The sequence below is a fragment of the Leguminivora glycinivorella genome, unplaced genomic scaffold, assembly GCF_023078275.1.
Source record: "Leguminivora glycinivorella isolate SPB_JAAS2020 unplaced genomic scaffold, LegGlyc_1.1 Scaffold6, whole genome shotgun sequence".
NCBI classification, from domain to species: domain Eukaryota; kingdom Metazoa; phylum Arthropoda; class Insecta; order Lepidoptera; family Tortricidae; genus Leguminivora; species Leguminivora glycinivorella.
Genome location: NW_025952831.1, coordinates 1736159 through 1761185, shown reverse-complemented (window position 1 = coordinate 1761185; position 25027 = coordinate 1736159). Strand labels below are relative to the sequence as shown.

Here is a 25027-nt window from a genome sequence, read left to right as displayed (position 1 = left end):
GGTTGACTTCAACTTACAAAAATTGACGCCCGAAAGCTGCAAGCTGCGAGTAAAGACGGACAACTCAGTGGATTTCACTGAGTTCATTTGACACGGTAAGTAGATACGTTTGCTTGATCTATGGTATATATGACATCTGTGGTGATTACACATTTTACTTCGACAGTACGAGTACCTCCCAAAAAGACTCGATCCTCTTTGCTTTGAAGAGACCGAGGTCGTCCTTATCAGGGAACACCGATGGTGGGAGCGCATTCTACATATTCCTTTGCAGTCGTAGTAAAACTAGCCCGCCAGGGTGGCTAGCCGAATGGCACAATCGCTCACGAAACGCTCACGAAACGAAGCGCTAGTAGATATCTATCTCTATCGCGCTTGCGTATTGGCGCGACAGAGCCAGCGGCGTATCGCTTTCGTTTGGCGTCGGAGAAATGCCATTCGGCTACGGGGGCCCCGTAGCCGAATGGCATTTCTCCGACGTATATCTACTAGCGCTTCGTTTCGTGAGCGTTTCGTGAGCGATTGTGCCATTCGGCTAGCCACCCTGATGTTTTATTTTGTTCCAAGCCGTTTCATACTGTAGCTTTATGTCATCAATTATTTTTCTAGACTGCGAGGCTAAAATCGTTGACGTGTGTATTTTCTGTAAGCATATACTCCATTTTTTTATGCATCAGGGAAACCGCGTGATTTATCATTCGAGTGTCACTGAAACCAAAAACGGATAACTGCGAGTTTGAGCCGGACACCGAGGGTTCTGTAGAAAAATTCATTTATTATGTTATTTTTTATGCTCTACATGAATAAAGGTACAAATCCTACATTTCGCAAAAATCGCAAAGCGTATGGATGACGTAACTGGTGACGTAACTCGTAAGAGCTGGCGACTTCCTCGTAAAACGTATTATCATTCCGATACAGCGAAGAAATGTCGCCAGCATCCTTGGTACAATGCCGCAAGAGCTATTTTGGATATAAGCTAGTTTTTAAGTCTTATGATTAGTTTTAGTTTCTATAATCCATACTAATATTATAAATGGGAAAGTGTGTGCGTCTTTCACGGCAAAACGGAGCGACGAATTGACGTGATTTTTTAAGTGGAGATAGTTGAAGGGATGGAGAGTGACATAGGCTACTTTTTGTCTCATTCTAACGTGAGCGAAGCCGCGGGCAAAAGCTAGTTATTATATAAATTAATGATTTATCATCCTATAAAGTATTAATTCCCTTTTTGAGCCATAAATTTTAACTCCGAATCCTTTTTTTAACCGACTTCAAAAAAAGGTGGAGGTTCTCAATTCGACTGAATGTTTTTTTTTTTGTTTCCTATGTTTGTATTCTGTAAATAATTGGACATGTCTCTGTGGATGCCATTTTTACGGAATCCTAAAAACCAGTAACGTTTGAAATAAATCAAGGATAAAACCAGAATACGGCCATTATCTCGGCTTGTCGGCGTCCACGACGCGTTTTAACCTTGATTGACACATCCTATTTTGCTTTTCTTTGTAGTGGCGAACCGCGGGTTATTCGTAAATGTTTGTTTTGAGGAAAACTCCGAAATCGACCGAGAATATCAGCAAAAGCAATTATTTAAATTAACTGCAGAAGTAAGAAGTCAGAACCAGGGGAAGAGGAAAGCCGGCTGCCACTTGGTTATTTTTATATTTTTTTTTTATACTACGTCGGTGGCAAACAAGTATACGGTCCGCCTGATGTAAAGCGGTCACCGTAACCTATGGACGCCGTCAACTCAAACAGTGTCACATGCGCGTTGCCACCCCATTGGAAACTTGTACACTCCCTTATGCTGTGTTAAGTACAATGTGTGTTGTGTTAAGTACACAGCAAAAAGGAGTGTACAAGTTCCAAGGAGGGTTCGGGTTGCCGACGACTCAAAGGACAATAGACGGAACAAGTTAGTTCCATAAGTCCTCCCGTCATCAGCACACCGCACCCTCGTTGAGCTCTGGCAGCCTTACTCACCGGCAGGAACACAACTGGTGGAACAACATCAAGAAAGAGATGGACCGGGACAACCTAAGTACTCAGACAACCCAGAAACGAATTCTCTGGCGCAAGTGTAGGTACAGTGAGACCCGACCGACCCCAGATAAACTGGGAACATGGGTAGGACAAAGAAGAAGAACTGCAGAAGTAAGAACTGCACTTCAACAAAACCTTACAAAAGACCGCAGTAAAATAGCACTAGACCCTACTCGTAGTGTTGTGTTCCTGCCGGTGAGTAAGGCTGCTGTCCATCAGGCGGGCCGTATACCTGTTTGCCACGGAAGGACCTACTGAACTAATTTGTTCCGTCCATTTTGTCCTTTGAGTCGTCCGCAACCCGAACCCTCCTTAGAACTTGTCCTGTCCTGTGCACTTAGCACAGCAAAAAGGAGTGTACAAATTTCTAATGGGTTGGCAACGCAACGCGCATGTGACATTCCTTGAGTTGCAGGCGTCCATAGGTTACGTTACGATGACCGCTTTCCATCAGGACCGTATGCTTGTTTGCTACCGACGTAGTATTAGAAAATATGGTGAAGACCAAGCAGGAACATAATATAATGTATATATTGTATCCTTAAAACATCATCATCATATTATTTAAGAGCCAGGCTCTTGTCTGTGGAGTAATCGCTAATCCGTTCTTTTCTCTGCCGCTTTTTTGAGGTCCTGATACGTCACTACGTTGGTCTTCTCTTTAAGTTGGTCTAAAAACGCACGCCTCGGTCTTCCCCTGCCTCTCCTCTTTTCTATTCGCCCTTCGATTATTGATTTAATGTAAGTATCGTGCCGTATCAGGTGCCCCAACATGTTTCCCCTTCTATTTTCAATTATTGTTAGCAGAGATCTCTTCTCTCCGACTTGCTCCAATACTTGTTCATTTGTTTTTCTCTCTTTCCAGCTTATACCTTCCATTCTTCTCCACGTCCACATTTCAAAAAATCCTTAAAACACTGATATTGAAATAGGAAATTGTACGCATTTCAGTAACACTGTTTACTTCAACGATGAAAGCATACGTCGTACGTTGCCCTAACCTCTTTACGTTATTGCGATAACAGAAAAGTAATAACTTACATAACAATAGCAATATGCTTTTGATGTTCGTGTGTAAGTAATACTTCTATAAATAGGGAAAGAACAATCAATTCAATCTATGGTACCGAACGAGGAAGCAAAAAAAATCTTGAGACGCAACGAAAACGAAAATGATTGAACTGAAACAAGCCCCTCTTTTGATTTGCGAGTTTTAGTTTTTAACTTTTTAAACATATTAGAAAATTTTGGCGATTTCAGGTAAAAATATTGCGAAACAGTAAATTACGATGACATGTGCGGAGAAGTGGAATTTCGGAACGAGTGGCGATAATTTAAAATACGATACATAATGAAAGGCTACGCTACGAGTCTTTGTATTAGATTACTCACATGAGAGATAATTTCGACCTCAGCAACTGTGGCCTGGGTGGCCGAGCGGAAATAGGCATCTGCCGCGATTGCAGGACGTAAGACGCGCCGCCAAGCGGCGCGGCGCGCGCCACGCCGCCGCCACGCCACCTGGGGCGCGTCTTACGTCCTTCCTATACAAAATGTACTGAGGAGACGTTTTTTGAATTACACTCAGGTGGCGTGGCGCGGACGTCCGTTGCGCGCCCCGAGACACGCGACGCTCTGATGTGGCCGGTCCCTTAGGCACTGGAGGCCTTGGTCACATTTTCTATCGTATTATATGTAATTTATTTCAGTTTTAATAACGAAAGGAATTAAAACTTGAGTGTGGTTGAAACGAATGAAGTGTGACTAATAGTGAGTGAGAGTTTCTTTATAGGATCACATGATTCACAGCCTTCACAGGAGACTAACCAAATACTAATAGTATGCTAAAATAATTTAAAACGTATAATTTTAATTCTTTTAAGGTAAATACTGTGATAATTCTTTATTTACATGAACATATTTTACATAATTATATAAGAAACTAAGACTAAACTTAAAAGCTAGCTAATCTCTAAAATAGGCCCTTGAGGCATTGTACCAAGCGACATTTCCTTGCTGTATCGCAATGCTTGTGCGAGGAAATCGCCAGCTCTGCGGTCACCAGTTACCTCAACCAGATGCTTCGCGATTTCTGTGAACAACTTGTTCGCGCTGGGACCCCATGGACCTAGAGTTTCTACGCTAAAAGGTACAAAAAGGTATTCTTTGCCAAGACTTTTGTATTTATTACGTTTCAAAATTTCGGCACTTAATATAATAATTTTAATTAATATTTCAGGACTACGTATATAATTTTAATGAGACTGATACTAAAGTAACAAAATACTAAGTTATTATTAGGTAGGCTCAATTGATCCCAAGCGGGCAGTACATTCACAAAAGTTCGGACACGTAATAGTAATAGTTTGTATTAATATAGCAGTTTAAAATAAGTCTAATTTAATTCAAGCATAAACTCACATTTGTAAGAGGTAGACAGAGCACACGAAACTACTCAAAATTCTGTGACATTTGGTTAAAAAAATCGCACAATTAAATTAAACCCATATCCCATAATCGAATTTTAAGACACCCACGGGAGGAGAGAGGGCGGTACGATCTTTAAACCGTGGATTAAGAATTTAACCACCCCCTGCGTCCCTTAGGGGTTATAGAAGTTGACTGTGAGATATGGGTTCAATTATGCTGTGGGCGATGGGCTGGCAACCAGAAATAATCACAATCATTTTCTTTCAACCCCTTAATAGGCTACTTGCATCCTAGTCAAAATCAGCTTCTTTTTAAGAACTGTCAAAACGAATTAGAACGACTTGCTAATTTGGAATTAATATTGAAATCTAACTGAGTGACCTCACGGTCAATTCAGTTACTTTATATACTTCTACCTGACTTATTAAATAGAAATTAGATTTAAAAATATATTGACGACCGGTCTGGCTCAGTCGGTAGTCTGGCCTGCTAAGCTGCGGTCCAGGGTTCGAATCCCAGTGCGGGTATTTATTTGTGTGATGAGCACATATATTTGTTCCTGAGTCATGGCTTTTTTCTATGTATATATGTATGTATTTATATATTTAAGTATGTATAATTGTATATCGTCGCTTAGCACCCATAGTACAAGCTTTGCTTAGTTTGGGGCTAAGTTGATTTGTGTAAGGTGTCCCCAATATTTATAATTATTTATATTTATTTTGACCATGTTTCTCTAATAATTATCTGTTGCTTTATTTCGTGCATGGAATAAATTATTTTAAATATTTTAAGAACAGTCAAGTTCCCTTTTGCGAAATGTGGCACTGAAACTTGAGCTGTTTCATGTGCTCTGCCTACTTCTTTTGGGTTATAAATGCGTGAATTTATGTATTATTCACGAACGTAAAAATTGCACAATAAATTGCTACCATCTATTTTCCGCTACTTGACATAAATATTTCAGTCTCAACCCTTTCGCTTTCCCGATTCCGTTGGAGTAGTTTCATACTTCCGACCTTTTGTCAGTAACGAGACGTGATAAATGGGGTGAGAAGGGTCGACAGAGCCGCGTGTTGCCACTTAAATACCTAACAAAGAGAGGAAGATATAATCAACAGTTGTATCAGTTTAATTTACTTCACTCCATTCTGTAACTATTTTATTCGTTCTTGGCGCAGAGGTTCATCGTAGTTAGTGATGTGCAAGTTGCGGAAACTTTCAAAAAAAATCTTAAATTTCTTGAAAATTCACGAAACTTTCACGAAAAATAAAGGGAATTTAAATTTATGAAATGGAAAGTTTCCATCCATACAATTGTCCATATAAAGCATGGAAAGTTTCCGAAGTTTTCCTATGTGAAAATTTCAGTATTTTGGAAACTTTCCGTCGGCACATCAGCGTGGAAATGCGGTAAGATAGGGTACTTTTGCGTCAGGAACGAAGCGGGGTGAGTTGTTTGACTAGTTTATATAGTTTATTTACTTCAGTTTTTTTTTTTAATTTTATTCAATGTTTATGAAAATGTTTGATGTTTGTTAAATATTGTGGAGTAAAAATGTTCCTATTGAAATATGAACAGAATATTTTTCATCACATTTACTGTTTAAAGGTCTCATTGCGTCTACGTGTACTGAAGAGTAATGTACTATTTTATTCCCAAGGGAATAATGGATTTAGTTTAAAAATTAATACAATCCGTACAATACTTCAGGCAAAGAATGTTTCAATCAGCCAAGGATTTTTTTTGCACAACTGAAATTTGACTATTAAGCTATAAAAAAATATTATACGGTATGAAAAATGCATTTTATTTATGTTTTAGTATTATTTCAGTGTGTTTTAGATTTATTTTGTAAATTCCACGTAGATAAATCGTTACAATTTGCAATCTGGCAGAAAATTGTGACGGCCATTTCGATTGCGCTTGACCGCGTTGCCATAGCAACGAGCAGTACAACACCGCCATTCATTGAAGATTTTGCCTTATTTTTTTTTTCTCTGTGTTTTCCTCTCAAATGTGATGAAAAATATTATGTGTAACTCAGGAGGTAAGGATTTTGTAAACTCGTGTCCATAACTCTCTTCAGCCTGCGGCTGTCGCGAGTTAAAACACTCGTCGACAAAATCCCCCTTACCTCCCTTGTTGCACAATATACTATTATTCTCTTGTTAAAGAAGTTAAACTTTCGCGAGATATTTTTTATCACCAATTAAAATTTTGAAAAAAAAAAAAAAAAACCCGTCTTAGTGGACCGTTTTTCATCAAACATGGCTAAGAACACTCCCGACTAATCCAGCTTTCAACCAAAAAAAACTAGATCTAAATTCATCCGTTCGGGAGCTACGATGCCACAGACAGACAGATAAATTTTCAAACTTATAACGCCCCGTCTTTTTTTGTCGGGGCTTAAAACAAACATTGCAAAGAACCTTTGCCTTTGCCCACTCAGCACTCTTTCTTTGGTAGCCATATGTTACAAAACTTTCGTCCCATCCATCAAGTACAAGCTAATATATATAAGTAGGTAAGATTAAGATCAAGAAAACGTATCTTATAAACTGAAATAGATACCATACACTAAAGAAAAAGCGATCAAGCCCGCTGGTGGTGAAAGGCGCCTAGCCTTCAGAGATAACATACACTAGAGAAATTTCGACGGGTACCTCGGCGGTCGAGGTGGTGTAGCGGTTTATCACGTCAGCCGCGATAGCTGGAGACCCGGGTTCGATTCCCGGCTTCGCCACCAGTGGGCTTAAGCGATCAAGCCTTTCTTTAGTGTATGGTATCTATTTCAGTTTATAATTTATATATACTGCCCTCATAAGGCAATTGGCGGTATCCCAAATAAAATTTTACTGCAAACATATACCTTAAGTTTTCTAAATGACAGTTCCATTTTCAAATGCATTTGATTTTGAGATACCGCTAATTGCTTAATCTTAATCGGGGCAGTATAGTAGTGGTACTACATAAAAAAACAAATCAAAAAATATTTAATAAAATAATTTGATTTGTTCCCTACATAAAACGTATCTTATTAGTGTGTCAAAGGAACTCAGTTAAAACGACCCTTTAGGTGGAGTACGTCATTTTCTTTACTAGTCACTTTCTGGTTAGGTCACGTTCTGAAGACGCCACTTTCTGTGGATGCCACGTTCTGAGGACGCCACTTTCTTAGAGCGTCACGTTCTGAGAATGTCACTTTCTTAGATTGCCACTTTCTGAGTTCGTCACTTTCTGAGTTCGCCACTTTCTGAGTTCGTCACTTTCTGAGTTCGCCACTTTCTGAGTTCGTCACTTTCTGACTTTGTCACGTTCTGGGTTCGTCACTTTATGAGTTTGCCACTTTCTGACTTCGCCACTTTCTGACTTTGTCACTTTCTGATTTCGTTTAGGTACCTACAAGAAGTTTATTTTATTTTTCTTAAGGCTGCGTCAACCTTTTAGCTTGTTCAGATTAGATATTTAGAGCGGCGTGGCTTGGCTCGCTGTATGTATGCGTAATAGACACGCACACTACTACGAGTACGTCGTGCGATCGCGTCCTAAATGTTACTAACTAAAAATATTACGCATTATTTTATTATCTTCACATTGTAGGTTGAATTTATGTGCTTAATTATTACTATTATTACAACCTAATTAACAAAAAATATAAACGCATAATTTTCCAATTTATAACAGTTTTTATTTATTCATCATAAGCATACGTCGTCTACAGCGGGCGGATTGGTGGCACGTCAGTGATTAGGTTGCCAAAAAAATCAGTACATTTTCGAGTTGACAGAATAAAAGTATGTACTTAGTATTTGGTATTTCTGTTTCAAATAATTATGTGCAATTCCAAATATCTTAGCAACTTTTTATAAACACCAAACTTTTTATAAAAGGGAATGTACAAGTTTCTAATGGGGTGGCAACGCGCATGTGACACTGTTTGAGTTGCAGGCGTCCATAGGTTACGGTGACCGCTTTACATCAGGCGGGCCGTATGCTTGTTTGCCACCGACGTAGTATAAAAAAAACACCATAAAAGATTGACGCAGACTTAAGAAAAATAAAATAAACTTCTTGAAAGTACCTAAAAGTGACGAAATCAGAAAGTGACAATGTCACAAAGTGGCAAAGTCAGAAAGAGGCAAACTCATAAAGTGATGAACCCAGAACGTGACAAAGTCAGAAAGTGGTGAAATCCGAAAGTGGCAAACTCAGAAAGTGGCGAACACGGAAAGTGGCGAACACGGAAAGTGACGAACTCAGAAAGTGGCAATCTAATAAAGTGACATTCTCGGAACGTGACGCTCTCAGAAAGTGGCCTCCTTAGAACGTGACGTCCACAGAAAGTGGCGTCTTCAGAACGTGACCTAACCAGAAAGTGACTGGTAAAGAAAATAACGTACTCCGCCTAAATGAAAACGACAGAGTAGCCCATCTTTAGGTACTCACAGCTTGTAGCTTTTTTGTAAGTTGAAGTCAACAAAAACCTAAAAAAATGCCTCGTTACCGACGTGATATTTAATTGCAATAATAAAGAAATTATGAACAGTCAATTCAATGGGTTATGATTATAACTGTGGTATATCCATACTTGTGGCCTTTGCCCAGCAGTGGGACACTCTAGGCTCATGTAAAATATCCATACTAATATTATAAATGGGAAAGTGTGTCTGTTTGTTTGTCCACCTTTCACGGCAAAACGGAGAGGCGAATTGTCGTGATTTTTTAAGTGACGATACTTGAAGGTATGGAGAGTGACATAGGCTACCTTTTGTCTCTTTCTAACGCGAGCGAAGCCACGGCCAAAAGCTAGTGGGTTATATCTTGTCGTAGGCGAAGAGACTGCCTGTCACTGCAATGTCACACCTAATTTCGTTTTCTTTCAACCCCTTAATTGTCAAGAGTGGCACTGAAACTTGGGTAGTTTTAATGTGCTCTGCCTACCCCTTTATGGTATACAGACGTGATTGTATGTATCTAGACTAAGATGAATATCGTTCATGTATGCTCCGTTGTTTACGCCACCTGCCAGCATCTGGCTCCTGTCTCGTAAATACCTCAACTTTATATGAAATATTGTTTAAAAAGTAATTAATTTACGGCTCTGTTCGGTTTTGTAATTGTTTAGATGTTCATAATAAGGAAATAAACAGAAATGTGAGGTTGATCGTGGGGAAATATTGTGAAATTCTTCACAGTTAAAGTATAATATGTATCTTCATCTTTATCATCAGCATTCATCATTCATCATCCTCCTTGCGTTATCCCGGCATTTGCCACGGCTCATTGGAGCCTGAGGTTCGCTTTGACAACTAATCTCAAGATTTGGCGTAGGCACTAAGCGACTGCCATCTGACCTTCCAACCCGAAGGGTAACTAAGCCTTATTGGAATTAGTCCGGTTTCCTCACGATGTTTTCCTTCACCGAAAAGCGACTAGCAAAAATCAAATGACATTTCGCACATAAGCTCCGAAAAACTTATTGGTACGAGCCGGGCTTCGAACCCGCGACCTCCGGATCGAAAGTCGCACGCTCTTACCGCTAGGCCATCAGCACTCATCATTATTGCCCTTTAATTGCCCACTGCTGAGTATCACGCCGTGTCTTGCGTGGGCGACGGTCGCGCGACCGTCGCCGTCGCGTCTCATACTTCCATATCGTTGTTTGATTTCGTATGCGTCGCATCGCCGTCGCGCGACCATCGCGCGACCGTCGTCCACGCAAGCCACGGCGTTAGGCTTCCATCGTCTCGTACCTTTACGCCACTTATTCTGGTCATGCCAGTCTGAAGTGACAATCGTTGACGCTAATAGGTGGCGACCGAAACGCAGTCTGTCTCTGTCGCACCACTACAGAAGAGCGATAGGGAGAGATAGCTACGATACGCTTACGAAGCATAGGTATAGTGATTGTGATGTCGGTACTCTGGGCAGTCTCATTCTGAACTCCGCAATTCACCGAAAAAAAACTCTGTTTGTGAAGTATGTACAGGTATCTATATGTATTCACTCTACACCCTGTTTTTATTGAATTCCGTTAACTTTAAGGGAAGGTTCTTTAGATCAGATACAATTAATTTCTCTAAGAAACAAGGGTCTTAACTTTTACGGTTAACGAGTTATTAAAATAATTAAGATAATTACTGAACACGTGTGTGACAGCCTTTACCAATTTGACATTTGTTATTTGTTTTGACATGTGCCGTCAATCACTTGACACCAACTTGAATGTAATTCTTAAGGGTCTCTCACACTAATAAATTCATTTATTATGTATTATGTATGAAAACGATGTAATTTTTTTTTTGCGAATTTAACTAAAAGTGATATACAGAATGGTTCCTGATAATGAACCTAACGACGAGTCGAATTTAACGGAAAACAAAAAAAAACACGGTTTATTACCCTTAAAATGTTAAATATAAGCACTCACATGAAACAAACGAGCTGACTTTGCAGCTACCACGCGGCGATCAACCTATGTAAAGGCTTAAATCTTGCAAGTCATGCTTTCTTTATAAACTAGTTACCTACCCAGGTTTTGCGCGTATAAAAATATATTAATTTCTTAAAAATCGCAAATTTTACACGGTCACAAATGCTTGGTGACTAGTAAAGAACTTCACTAGGGGCACACCTCGGACACTGGCGATCAAAAATATAAAAGAGGCGCGTTCCTATCACACAGTCTAAGCTCGCGTAGATGAACGCGTTCTATGCTTGTATGAGTGAAATATGACAGGTCGACTGTTCGCGTTTTTGACAGGCGGTAATTGTGAGGTAACCGAGAGGGGGTAGGCGGCACTTTCAGCGGGGAGCGGGAGTGGACTATACTGTACGATAGTACTCATCGTTATACTGTACTACGGGGGAAGTCCCTCCCGTGGTTATCGTAGAAGTACAGTCAACCAATTGGAACCCTAGGCTACTGTAGAACTATGTCATAGTGAAGTTATAAATTAGATTGTAGGAAATCTCTTACTGCTTGTAATTTTGACATGGTAGTAAAATGGCCTAGGGTTCCAATTGGTTGACTACCTAATATAGGTCCAATTAGGGCCACTTGCACCAACGAAAATGGAGTGTTAACCCGAGGGTTAACCCACCTTTTATATGGAATGGAATTTGACAGATGACAGCCCACTAACCCTGAGTTAAGTGGTTTGTCCAAGTGGGCCTTAGGTGATGGAGAAGCAACCTCAATATCACAATTTCGTTTCCTTTCAAACCGTAATTGTACGGCACTGAATCTTGAAAGGTACTCTGTCGACCCCCTTTGCGGCTAAAACTTTATGTATGTAAAAGCTTCAAATTCAGACAGAAGAGAACAGCCGGCCTAGCCAAAATGACAATAGTATCGATAATTGACAGTTTAGACTCCGACCGAAATGTAATCTGGCTCTGTTGTGCATTGGCGATAAGAGCGATAGAAATAGTTATCGTATATAAATAGTTTAAATATTTAAATATTTTATTTACTTTATTATAGGACATTCTTAGACAGATTGACTGAGGCCCACGGTAAGCTCAAGAAGGCTTGTGTTGTGGGTACTCAGACAACGATATATATAATATATAAATACTTATATACGTAGAAAACATCCATGACTCAGGAACAAATATCTGTGTTCATCACACAAATAAATGCCCTTACCGGGATTCGAACCCCACAACAAACAATACAACAACAACAACAACAATATTATCGTATACCTTTGTGTACTTGAATAGTCAACAGACAGTATACAGACGTCGAGTTTGGACCTTCGACCGGATTTAATGAAGGACTCCCTTGCATATTAAAAATAAATATGGGGATACGACTTTATTACGAGGGTCGTAAGAACCACATGAAATATCACAAATATTACGCAGACCTAATGGACAGCTATATTTGCACTGGCAAGATTGATGGTCAAATACTGGGACGATTACTTGAACTTGAAGTGTTGGCAAACATTTGGAATTTAATTCATATTTAAATGTTATGAGAGTAGGCTATTTATGCTTATTATTTATAATAAATGTTCTGTTTAATATGAACAATTCCCGTTAAGTTTGTACATTTGGATCACGTCTCCGATTTTGATAAAAATTGGTAGGCTGATAAGAGTCCATGATGCTGAGCAAAATCCACTAGGTTTCCCAAAATGTCCTATGTAGTTTGTATGAAACCTTCCTTTTTTGTTACCAGATTTCTATATTTATTACATTTTCGGTAACAAAAAAGTTTCATACAATCAACCTAGGACATTTTGGGAAACCTAGTCTACTGGATCTTGCTCAGCATCATGAACTATCAGCCTACCAAGTTTTATCCAAATCGGAGACGTGATCCAAATGTACAAACTTAACGGGAATTGCTGATATAAGAATTAATAATATCCAAATATATATGTCGCAGGGAAATGGCGAAAACAGAGATTTGATCAAATCTTTAAGGGATATGATCAAATCACGCAAGATGCCAAAATGGCGAATCCATTTCATCATTTCTCTAGGAAATTTCAGTCATTTGACTAAATCCCTGACTCTGTTTAGTGAAATCACAAAATCGGCCAATAGACACGCCACGTTTCGTCATTTCACTAGATTTGTTTAGGGATTTGATAAAATCCCTGAACCACGACAGTAAGTTGACGAAACGAACTCAAATCATTAAAATTAAGTACCAACATTATTTGACACATGATAAAACATTTTGCCCCACTCTCGAAATTGCAAAAGTCGTCAAAACATGACGAAAGTTTCGTCAACAGTAATTAACAGTAATGTGACCATTACACTCAGAGAAAAGTAGATTTTTCGGAGATGAACTGCCCTGACACTTGACGCCCCTTGTATATTTCGTACTTTACTCTGCAAGATGCCAAAATGGCGAATCCATTTCATCATTTCTTAGTGAAATCACAAAATCGGCCAATAGACACGCCACGTTTTGTCATTTCACTAGATTTGTTTAGGGATTTGATAAAATCCCTGAACCACGACAGTAAGTTGACGAAACGAACTCAAATCATTAAAATTAAGTACCAACATTATTTGACACATGATTAAAACATTTTTCCCCACTCTCGAAATTGCAAAAGTCGTCAAAACATGACGAAAGTTTCGTCAACAGTAATTAACAGTAATGTGACCATTACACTCAGAGAAAAGTAGATTTTTCGGAGATGAACTTAAAAAAACGTAAACAAATAATTTGAACATTTTTTGGTAGTTACAACATTTGTCACCACACAAATAAATACAAAACAAAGTGGATCTGTGGACTTCCGGTTCGAGCGCCATCTTAGCGGTCTCGTGTCGTAAATAATTTCTTTTTCTTTTGCTCATTAATGTTGTTTAAAGTGTAATATCGATAGCTTGTTATGCAGTAAACTAATGTTTTAGTGAGAAGCTGATGAAGAATTAATCTCTTAAGGCGTTTAGCCTCTTTTTTGTCGTCAATGGCCGGTAGTCCAGGTGCTCTTGTAAAATAGTGCTAACTTACCGTAACCTGTCGTACTTACCGTACCAAAATAGATCATATCACCTTGACACCGGAGAAATAGTCCCAATGATGGACTGAAGTCATTTAATAAAAAAAAAGTGGATCTGTCACTGGCCGACCTGTCTTTAACCTTCTTATTTGGTCGTGTAATACTTTAATTTACCCGCACTACCTATCATCATCATTTCAGCCATTACTCGCCCACTGCTGAGCATAGGCCTCCCTTCGTGTACGCCACTTATCCCAGTCCTAGGCTAATCTCAGCAGTTTTTCGAATATCATCCACCCAACGAGCCAACGGATGCCAGGCGCTTCTTACATCCGATAGTTACCACCATTCGGTCAACATTTTGGTCCACCTGCCATCACCCTACCTGGCAACATGCCCCGCCCAATTCCATATGAGTTTGGAAATGACGTCATCCACGTCCCTACCACTACTTATACCTATAGTTTACCAAAAACTGATATCTTAAAAGAACAGTTTCTTTACCTCTCTCTATTGATTTTTTGTCCCTGTTAATTTAAATGCCAGAAGACGTTATTAAAAACAAAAAGGAATTCCAAGCCTTTATTGCACATTGTGACAGACATTTCGTTACCCCCACGTCACTTAGACCATACACTAAGATGTCATTACTTTCTACGCTGTTTCGACGCCTATTACTACGCCATAACTCGACAACATACATTATGTTAATACAATAATGAACTCATATAACTCATCTGGGGCACTACAAAAATGTTATTCATCAAAATGGGCCATCAATCATTTGGACGGCTCGTCGATTTAAAATTCCTAACATATTACGGCTACAATTACTGCTACTGTGCTGTAAAGTGAATTGATGTTCTGTGCTGACTATAAATTCGACACGTTGCACGGTAACGGAGGCTAACGGCGCCTTTCTACCAGTTATGTATTACGTGGATGTGTGGATATCAAACACATCCAGGTAGCGCATCTGGTGGAAAGGCACCCTTCAGGTACCTATTCTATGCTTAATGGTTACTGTACTGTCCCTAGACTACTATGAAACTGAAAACTTACTTTTATAGGTAACTAGCTTTTTCCCGTGGCTTCGCTCACATTAGAAAGAGACAAAAAGTAGCCTATGTCACTCTCCATCCCGTTAACAATCTCCTTTTAAAAAATCACGTCAATTTGTCGCACCGCTTTGCCGTGAAAGACGGACAAACAAACAGACACACACACTTTCCCATTTATAATATTAGTATGAATTTAACGATAATTTTATTCTAACCATATTTTATTTAAAATTAATTTTGTATCAGTAATTAACGTATACAAAACATGTTTTTCAAACTCGTCTTCCTATTGCTAAAACACTATGTTAGGTTGCGTGTTTGTTAAGCTAGTTAATAATCATTAACATCATTGTTTTCCTAAATCCTGTTATTTTGGTCACAACACGGTTACCCTACCTAAAGTAAATAGTTCGAACCTAGTTTTGTAGTATAAACACCTTTTTGTTTATCTACACTGACATTTAATGAATAAAATGCATTCTGATATGTTACCTGTCACAATAATCAACACCTTGATAACTGATAAGACACCTACAACTGACGTCATGCCATGACGTCACAATGAGTGACCACACTTTAAGAATTGGATTTATTTACTTTGTTAGAAAATCAGCAAAATTTAATTACGTATAATTTTAAGGCCGGAATCACTGATTTTGTATTACGTTCATTGAAACATCTTGTATTAGACAACAGAGGGGTTTTAGTGGGTAAACCAGGTCTCATCAGCCTAGGGAGTCCCACATAACCATCCCAGGCCTGTCCCCGCGCCTGGGTGGTACGCGTAATGCATTTCCCCTCTTAAAAAAAAAAGGTATCTATGTCTGAATACCCACAACACAAGCCAACTTGTGCTTACTATGGCACTCAATCAAAATGTGTACAGGGCCATTTTTTTTCAAAGTTGTCCACCCCACTTTTATTGTAACATGAGTATTTTTTACGCGATTCATACTCAAAATTGCGAGGTCTTTCTCCTAAGATATCCATACATTTTTCAAACCTTCCATTCCGTTACCGCCATACAAAATATATGAAAAAATGGTAACGGAATGGGAAAAAAACCTTGGGACACTTTTTTCTCCTATTAGGATTGAAAGAACTTCGCGATTCTGAGTGGAATTCACATAAAAAATTCCAAATCCAAAATAAAAGTGGGGTGGACAACTTTGAAAAAATGGCTCGTGTAATAATGTTCTGTAATATTGTCAGTAACATAGAATACGGTGTCCAATCCGGGTTTCAACATGTCGGGCAGTTAGTATTATGCCCGCAGCAGACTGACAAAGCAAAGTTGAGTTGCTGTGCCACTGCTAGCAATCAGATTAGGGGTTTCCCAAACCTGTCGACGCGGAGTAAATTTATTTGCAAAGAATAAGTAGGTAGCAACATTAACGTCTTAGGTGGTAGGTGACATTTGGATGCTTATTATGCTATAAAATTTGTACTATACAGGTTGTACTAGCATGCAAAACCTTAAATTTATAACTACTATTTATTCTATTTCTATATCTTCAAAGAGGAAATCTCCTAGCTCCATACATCAGTAAATGTGGGTTATTTGTATAGGCATAGTTAAGTGACATTTAGCCACAATCACGCGTCAATTTGCGCGCGTTGTTGGTCGTGCTCATGAGCAAGGATTAGAAGAGTTTAAATTTATACTTTCGGGCTTTATGTGGTCGCGACCCTCAGTCATGAGAGACTGAGGAAGTAGAACCTACTCGCGATAGATACACAGATCCGCTATTACCTCGGAGGAAATATAGACTGGAGTAGCCTTCATGTTGCGTCTACGTACAAATAATTCTGCCAAGATTCGCGGGAGGTGAGGAAATAACACATGTAAAGGAGTACTCACAAATGCAAAAAATGTTATTGTCAATACACACGCACATTATGATAAAAAAATAACACATGCTCATTATGATGCACACAGACATATCACACATGGAAATACTTCGTAGAAACACAGTGTATACGGACACTAAATGCGCACGTGTGTGTCTCAAACTATAGGGATGAGGCAGGCATCGATAACTGAAGTCGATAATAATTAATGAAGCAAATTATAATTTTAATGATGTCGTTGTTTTTTCTAGATCTGTTTAATGTTTGGCACTATTATAATCATATTAAGATTCACTAATGACAATCCTGGGTAGTAGGTATCACGCGGGTGGACTAGCGATGGATAATAGGATTAGTAGGTAAAGAAATATTTGACATTTTGATAAAACATTAATTTATTTTTCCAGACTAACTAATCAACAACGTTTACTGCGGTTGGTGGTACTAAATCATTATAGACAAACTTGGTTAAATAAATAAACTAAGAAATGGTTTAGTCTTCATTAACTGTTTTCAATACTGGTTCAAAGTGTAAAGTTTATTAAGTACATGTAATAAAACTCAAATCATTCTCTTTCGGAAAATTGCAAATATATTTCAAATGAATTGTGTGATCAAGGTTTGCAAATCATACTTTTTTATCGATAGTTGGTATTTCATCGACCATGCCCACATCTCTACGACGAAGTCTCGGTCAAATGATTTTTCTAATTTTCAATTTTATTATCCTTGTCAATATTATTATAATATATGCTCTATTCTAATTGAAATTAGGTTAATTCTTACAAAATATATAAATGAAGTCTCGTGGGGAGTGCGTCTTTTTATGAATATATTGATATATAAATATCGACCCTATTGTAAACCACATTAGGTAACTTCTTAAACAGCAAAAAATCGAAGTCTCGTGGGGAGTGTTCGTGACGTAATTTCTACCCACCAACAAATTTCAAATCGATTGCATTCGATCACATAAATCGATATTCGATGACGTATGACAAAAATATTATCATTTAGATAATAAAAACAGTAGTAATATTAAAATTACTTACAAATGGAATATTATGCCATCTTTTTGCAAACTTGAGGTATTTGAGCGCTTATTACAAGTGTTCACAGCACAAGCGAGCATTTTTAATTACCAGTGATATGTGTCGTGGCGATTCTGTGAATGAGCATGAATCGATTGTGAAATTGTATTTACGTGACTTTATGAACATTTGTTCAAGTTTTTTGGCAGAGGGGTAAGTAACTGAAAGGCTACTCCAGTCTATATTTCCTCCGAGGCTATTACTGATGCCACAGAGACATTATTATTGGAACAGCTGCCCGCCTCTCCTGTGTCTCGCAGTAATTACTTAACATGGTGTTAGCTTGTCCGGACTATTCCATATTCAAATGACGGTCTGGCGTAGCCGGTGACCCTGCCTGCTAAGCCGATGGTCCTGGGTTCGAATCCCGGGAAGGGCATTTATTTGTGTGATGACAGTTTAGCAAAACTTCGAGTTCAAATGGATTTTCTGAACAATGTATTCCACAAATCTTTGTCATTTGAAAATTTTTAGATTAAAAATATACTACACTTGGTTTACTGACGATTCGCCAAAAAACGTTTCCCAAAGTTTCAAATCCCAAACTATTATTCCCAAATTATCATTTCCCAAATAAACGTTTGACAAAACAACTTATCGCAAATTGACATTCAGCAAAACTTTTTTTGACAAGTATTTGTTTTCCAAATAATTACTTGGTCTTTCATTTTACCAAATATAATTTAATCAAAGGTATTGTTAGGCAAAATTTATATTTCCCAATAATTTGTAATTAAATATGGCGCACTAGAAATTTGTTTGTTGATTTTATACTTTGTGTCCAAGATTTTTGTGAAATAATTTTCACTTACATGTCCGGATACATTTTTATTAAAAAGAAACCTGATGTTTTCAAGACCATTATGTTCTATTAATTTTACATTACATTAAAAAGTAATTTCCAGTTTGCTCCCTGTCAACCTAACACGCTCCTCCTCACTTCGCTCGTTGTCGCACCTAAACTGACTCTGTCACACACGAGTTTTCTGTTACAATACCTACTAATAAAATTATTTCATTACATTTATGCCTTGTAATATTAATTGTCAATCAAAGGTGGTTTTGCATAGTGTAATTTGTAGAAACATTTTTTTGTCAAAAAATAGTTGACATAATATTTTTTTCCACTAATTAATTTGACATAAATAAAGCTGGCTGATTTTAAGTCTGTCAAATGTTAATATGGGAAAGATTGATTTGACAAACGTGTAGTTGGCAAAATTTGTTTGTGAAATGAAATTTGGCAAAAAATCTTCGATAAATTAAATGGATTCCGCAGAAATGAAAATGCAAATGCTTAAATATTTTCGAAATTTGCGATGTGAAATTTTGACCAAACGTGTTTTTGGGATATAGAATTTGCTATTAAAAACGTTTGCGATGTAACATTTTGTGTAACTAAAATTTGACTAAGTAAAATTGTGCCAAATGCTAATTTGACCAAATAAATTCATTGCGAAACTAACTTTGCCAAACAATAATTTGGGAAATGAAACTAATGCGATATAATCATTTATTGGGAAATGAAATTTGACGAAACGTTTTTTGGCGAAACAGCAGGACACCACGACGTCCACGACACTTAGGTACGTACCATGTTTGTATTAAAATTAGTTATAAATTACAACGGTTTATTTACATAATTAATAATATGAAAAAGTAGCAATTTAGCCGCTAAGGTACACGGGGACAATTACGACTTGGAGGGCAATTTTCAACTAGGTACCTACTGTATTTTTTCCATCTTTTATATTTTTTGCATTATTAAATAGAATGTCCACTGATCATATATGGCACGCGTTTTCAGTGGATACATATGGAGCTCAAGTTAATAGTGTAAATCATGAAAAAAAAAATTAGTTGCAAATTGCCCCGCTGTACATATGGCTAGTTACTCCAGCCTTTCAAAGTCAAAAGAACGTTTAGCAGCTGAGAAATGTTCGCGGTTTGAGATAGATTACTTTTCCTGATTCAAGATGAAACTTGTAAAGAAACTTGTAAGTAGTTATAGTTATACTGACAGCCGTTCAGACTTGAGGGAAGTAGTTAGCACGGTGTTATCTTTAGATGGGCTTTATCATGGATGAAAGACTTGCGAAATTAAACAGCACTGGGTAACTTTAGGTACATAACGCCGTGTCTTGCGTGGGCGACGGTCGCGCGACCGTCGTCGTCGCGTCTCATACTTCCATATCGATAAGGTTTGATTTCGTATGCGTCGCATCGCCGTCGCGCGACCATCGCGCGACCGTTGCCCACGCAAGCCACGGCGTAAGAGTTTTGAATGATTCACGGTTATTTTCATTAGACTTAAATATATTGACCGGGATATAGAGTGAGAGCGACCAGTGGTAACGCTGAAAGTGAACGCGGTGAAAGTTGTTCATTATGACCTCAAAAGTCAATATGCAAACTTTGAACGGTCTTTTTTATTTCATCCGGTATATTAATTATTTTAAATACATATTCATAATAAAACTATCGCTCTTGTAAAACTAGTGCCTATGCCAAATCTTGAGGTTAGTTGTCAAAACCGACACCAGGCTTGCATAAGACGTGGCTATTGCCAGGATAACACAAGGATGGTGCTGAAATTTAAACCAGAACAATATCTAACTTAGGTACTAGGAGTAAATATTTCATACATTTACGCTATCGAGCTACTCTGGCCGGACCCCCTAGGTTCCGATTCCTCCATTCGACTCGAATTTCTACAAATAGCAATTATTAGGATTGGTGCAACTTGACATCCCTTTGCATGCGCTATCATAGATAAGATAATTAACAGATTTTTGACAACCCTAAATAGTTGAAAGGGAACGTAACATCACGATTTGACCCTGAACTGTCAAACTTCGGTGTTGTTTGAAGTGCCGTTTCTGTACGTTAATAAGTAGATATCTACTATTATTTATTCTTTAGTAGACGCTCAGGAAGTGATGCGTGTTGGAATGCGATGCGCGTACGCACGTTTAAGTAGGTAGCTGATATCGTTCAACCTTTATTGTGTGTTCAGACAAATACGTGAATTAAAATACTGATTAATAAACATATTTATTATTATGACAAGTAGGTATTATATACTACACTTAAACAACTGCCTCTTATTACATTTTTGAAAAGGGGTTTTATGGAGCCCTAAAAATTAATAGTCTTATATTTTCAGGTACAATTCTCAGTGAGAATTGAAAATTACATTGACCTAATATTTAGATTAAGGTACAGCGGGGCAAATCTCGACTAGCGGACAATTGTAACTGATCCATTTCGTCCATTATTACACTACTGAGTTGAAGGTTGATGGATGGAGAGGGAGGGGTAAACCCAAACAACGATGGATGGATTGTGTGAAAGAAAGATGTGAGTCACAGATGTCATATATACCATAGATCAAGCAAACGTATTTACTTAGCGTGTCAAATGAACTCAGTGAAATCCACTGAGTTGTCCGTCTTTACTCGCAGCTTGCAGCTTTCGGGCGTCAATTTTTGTAAGTTGAAGTCAACCAAAACATAAAAAATGCCTCGTTACGTGATATTCAAATGCAACAACACAAAGTTATGAACAATCAAGAGCCAGAGACATATTTAAAATTACAGGCAAGAATCAAAGTCCATATTTCGTGCCATGTTAGTTTGACGGTGAGGAGATCGTAACGCCCGGGGATTCTTAGCACCCCTGGCCCCCAGAGTTGCTTGGTTACCGTCGTCACCAAGTCTCTGGGTTCCACCGGGCCTTCGGGGCCATGACGGGGAATTCGACATTTCATAGGGGGGGGTTTGGACCGTAAGCCCACCACGCTGGTCCAGTGCGGGTTGGTGGGTCGCCAGAGCCTCGTTCGTTGTTCGGCAGGGTGTACCACGAGCAGGTGAGGTTGACTTGGGTCCCGAAAGATGTTGTTTGGGCCCCCTTTCCACCCCCACTCGTCCTTTCGGACGAGGATCTGGCAGGCCCAGGCGGAGATGGCGGGATGACCTGGACGTGTATCTCAACAACTGGCCGGAGATCGCCCAGAACCGGGACGAGTGGAAATCTAAGGGGGAGGCCTTTGCCCAGCAGTGGGACACAATATAGGCTTGTAAAAAAAAAAAAAAAAACAGGCAAGAATCAACTTCAGTACAAAATTTGACACGCTCGGCCCCTATACAAATATATGAATTTGTTTCTTCTATCTAAATTAAGTTCTGTGATGTGAGTGTTGAGATGACGAAAGAGAGAAGAGAATGGAAGAGGAAGACATGTTGTACTGACCAAATAACGTGGGATAAGGGTAGAAGGAAGAAAAAGTTGAGTTCCACATATCCACTAAACACGTGCCAGTTGCAATTGTCCCCCAGTCGAAATTGTCCCACTGTACCTTACTCATTTAGTTCTTAAATTACCAAAAACTAGATTTATACGGACTTCAAAACGTGGTTTAGTTTATTAGCGTATAAAATACATGCGCTTTAATGATATTTGCTAACGATAAACTCAAAATATACCACAGAGATTATGGTGTGGTTTTACATTTTCTATCTGGCTTGGAACGGCAGTTGCTGGCACATATAAAAGAGATAATTTGCAGATTAGCCTTAATTGTCACTTTCGAGAGAATATGTCAAAAGGGCGTTTAACGCCATCTACAAGTATAATCGAAACCACAAGACATTTTTCGAAGCGCCATCTATGTGTGGTGAAGTGTATGCGCGTTCTTAGGCGGTCGCATTTTTAACCCCCGACGCAAAAACGACGGGGTGTTATAAGTTTGACGTGTCTATCTGTCTGTCTGTCCGTCTGTCTGTCTGTCTGTCCGTCTGTCTGTCTGCCTGTCTGTTTGTCTGTCTGTGTGTGTGTCTGTCTGTGGCATCGTAGCTCCCGAACGGATGAACCGATTTCGATTTAGTTTTTTTATTTGAAATCTGTGTTAGTCGGGAGTGTTCTTAGCCTGAGTTTCATGAAAATCGGTCCACTAGGTCGCGGTCGGGGGTTTTTTCAAAATTTTAATTTTGTGGTTAGGTTAGGTTAGGTTATAATGTATGGGATGGTATCGATCTTCTTATATTTAATTATTTTGACGACCGGTCTGGCGCAGTCGGTAGTGACCCTGCCTGCTACGCCGCGGTCCTGGGTTCGAATCCCGGTAAGGGCATTTATTTGTGTGATGAGCACAGATATTTGTTCCCGAGTCATGGATGTTTTCTATGTATATAAGTATTTATATATTATATATATCGTTGTCTGAGTACCCACAACACAAGCCTTCTTGAGCTTACCGTGGGCCTCAGTCAATCTGTGTAAGAATGTCCTATAATATTTATTTGTTTATTTATTTATTTATTTATTTATTTATTTATTTATTTATTTAATCTATGGGAATACGTATTCACAAGTGTGTGTTCAGCTAGCAACCTGTCACTGCAATATTTCGTTTTCTTTCAACCCCTTGATTGCTAAGAGTGGCACTGACACTTGTTCGCTTTCATCTTCTCATGTCGAAACATCAATTGCATTTGCGGAGACATGAAATATGATAATATCGGAAATACATACAGACACAACACAATAAAAGTATCTGTGCGTAGCCAAATTCGCTCACGTAACGCTCACGAAACGAAACACTCGTAGATATCTATCTCTATCGCTCTTGCGTATTAGCGCGACAGAGCCAGACTACCCTTTGCGGCGTTTCGTTTTCGTTTCGCGTCGCAGAAGGGCATTTTCAGACTTTGAGACACTACAATTGTTAACAAAAATTAACTCACTGTCAGTTTTGTGACGCCAATGAAGCAATGCCAAGACTGAAACTTGACCCGTTTCATGTACTCTACTAGCTACCCCGTTTAGGAATACAGACTTGAGTTTATGTAGGTATAAACAGCAGAAACTCCCGTGAGACTCAAACATAACACAACATTACAAATAGTGGGTAGCTACTCTTGAGAAAGATCCTCGAAAATGGATCGAAACGTGTCGAACGTTATACGTGAGTAACCCGCTTAAAATATTTTTAGCAGCTGTTTACATATTTAATTTATGATATAAACACACAAAAAAAAAACCTAAATTAAAACTAAACCCAAAACCCATACAAAAAAAAAAAAAAAAAATAGATCGTGATCAGCAGCGCAGGCTTCGTCAAGTGGACATAAAACAAATCAGCTACAGGCTTTGTCAACTATATACAAACAAAATAATCCACAACAGGCTTTGTCAAACTTAAGGTGGCTCGCTTTCCATACAAAAAACATCTACCATTTATTTAGTCACCGCACACTACAACTAAATAAAAATGTGCGCATACATCTACTATACATTATCCGTCGTCGCGGTAGTGAATGAAATACATTGTTTCATACAGAAATCATGGACAAATCCATGTGATTTTTTTATTAATTTTACGAAAATGTGCGTGCCAAATTTTGTGTACAGACACAGAGCCGTCATATTTCGCGCATTTTTAGTTGACATTGTCATCAGTGACATTTGGCTCTTGACAAGTAATTATTTAAAGATATTGGTTTAGTTAACTCAAGCAGACTCAGAAATAATGACGCATTTTGTCAACAAAGATACATATCGTGTATTTCGACACTGCTAATGTAAATCGAAATGGCGTCTCGGTCAAACGACCGACTATGATGCAGAAGATCGTGGGTTCGAGTCCGAAGTTTTTTTTAATCATTTGAACTTTTATGGATTTATTAAGTATTTTTTATTTTTTTAATGGAATATTTGACTATTACTATATTGCTTTCCTATTTTTTATTTTCATACAAAAATACAATACAATCCTTTATTATACCTTTGTTGATAAAATAAAATATTACACGTCTGGTATAATACATTATACATAGGTCATAGTGTGGGCTTAGTAAAGTATTGCATTTACTGAGCTGGTTGACCTATGTTATTGTTGTGTGAATGTTTTTCTTCAACAACTAAATGGTTATATACAAGAATATGGGTAGCTTTTGCACATTGTAATTTTTCCTCAGTCACCCGTTGACCACGAACGCTGTAAAGTGTTTGAAACATCGGGATGAATTTTAAACTCATTATACGCGATTTAATCCGTTTTCATAG

At 38.4% G+C, this 25027-nt stretch overlaps 1 non-coding gene across 1 annotated transcript; it reads left to right on the top strand.

Annotated features, from left to right (window-relative positions):
* The first annotated feature begins 7149 nt into the window (after positions 1–7149).
* On the top strand, positions 7150–7223 carry Trnas-cga. Its single transcript has one exon. It is a non-coding gene; the product is annotated as a tRNA-Ser (tRNA).
* The last annotated feature ends 17804 nt before the right edge of the window (positions 7224–25027 follow it).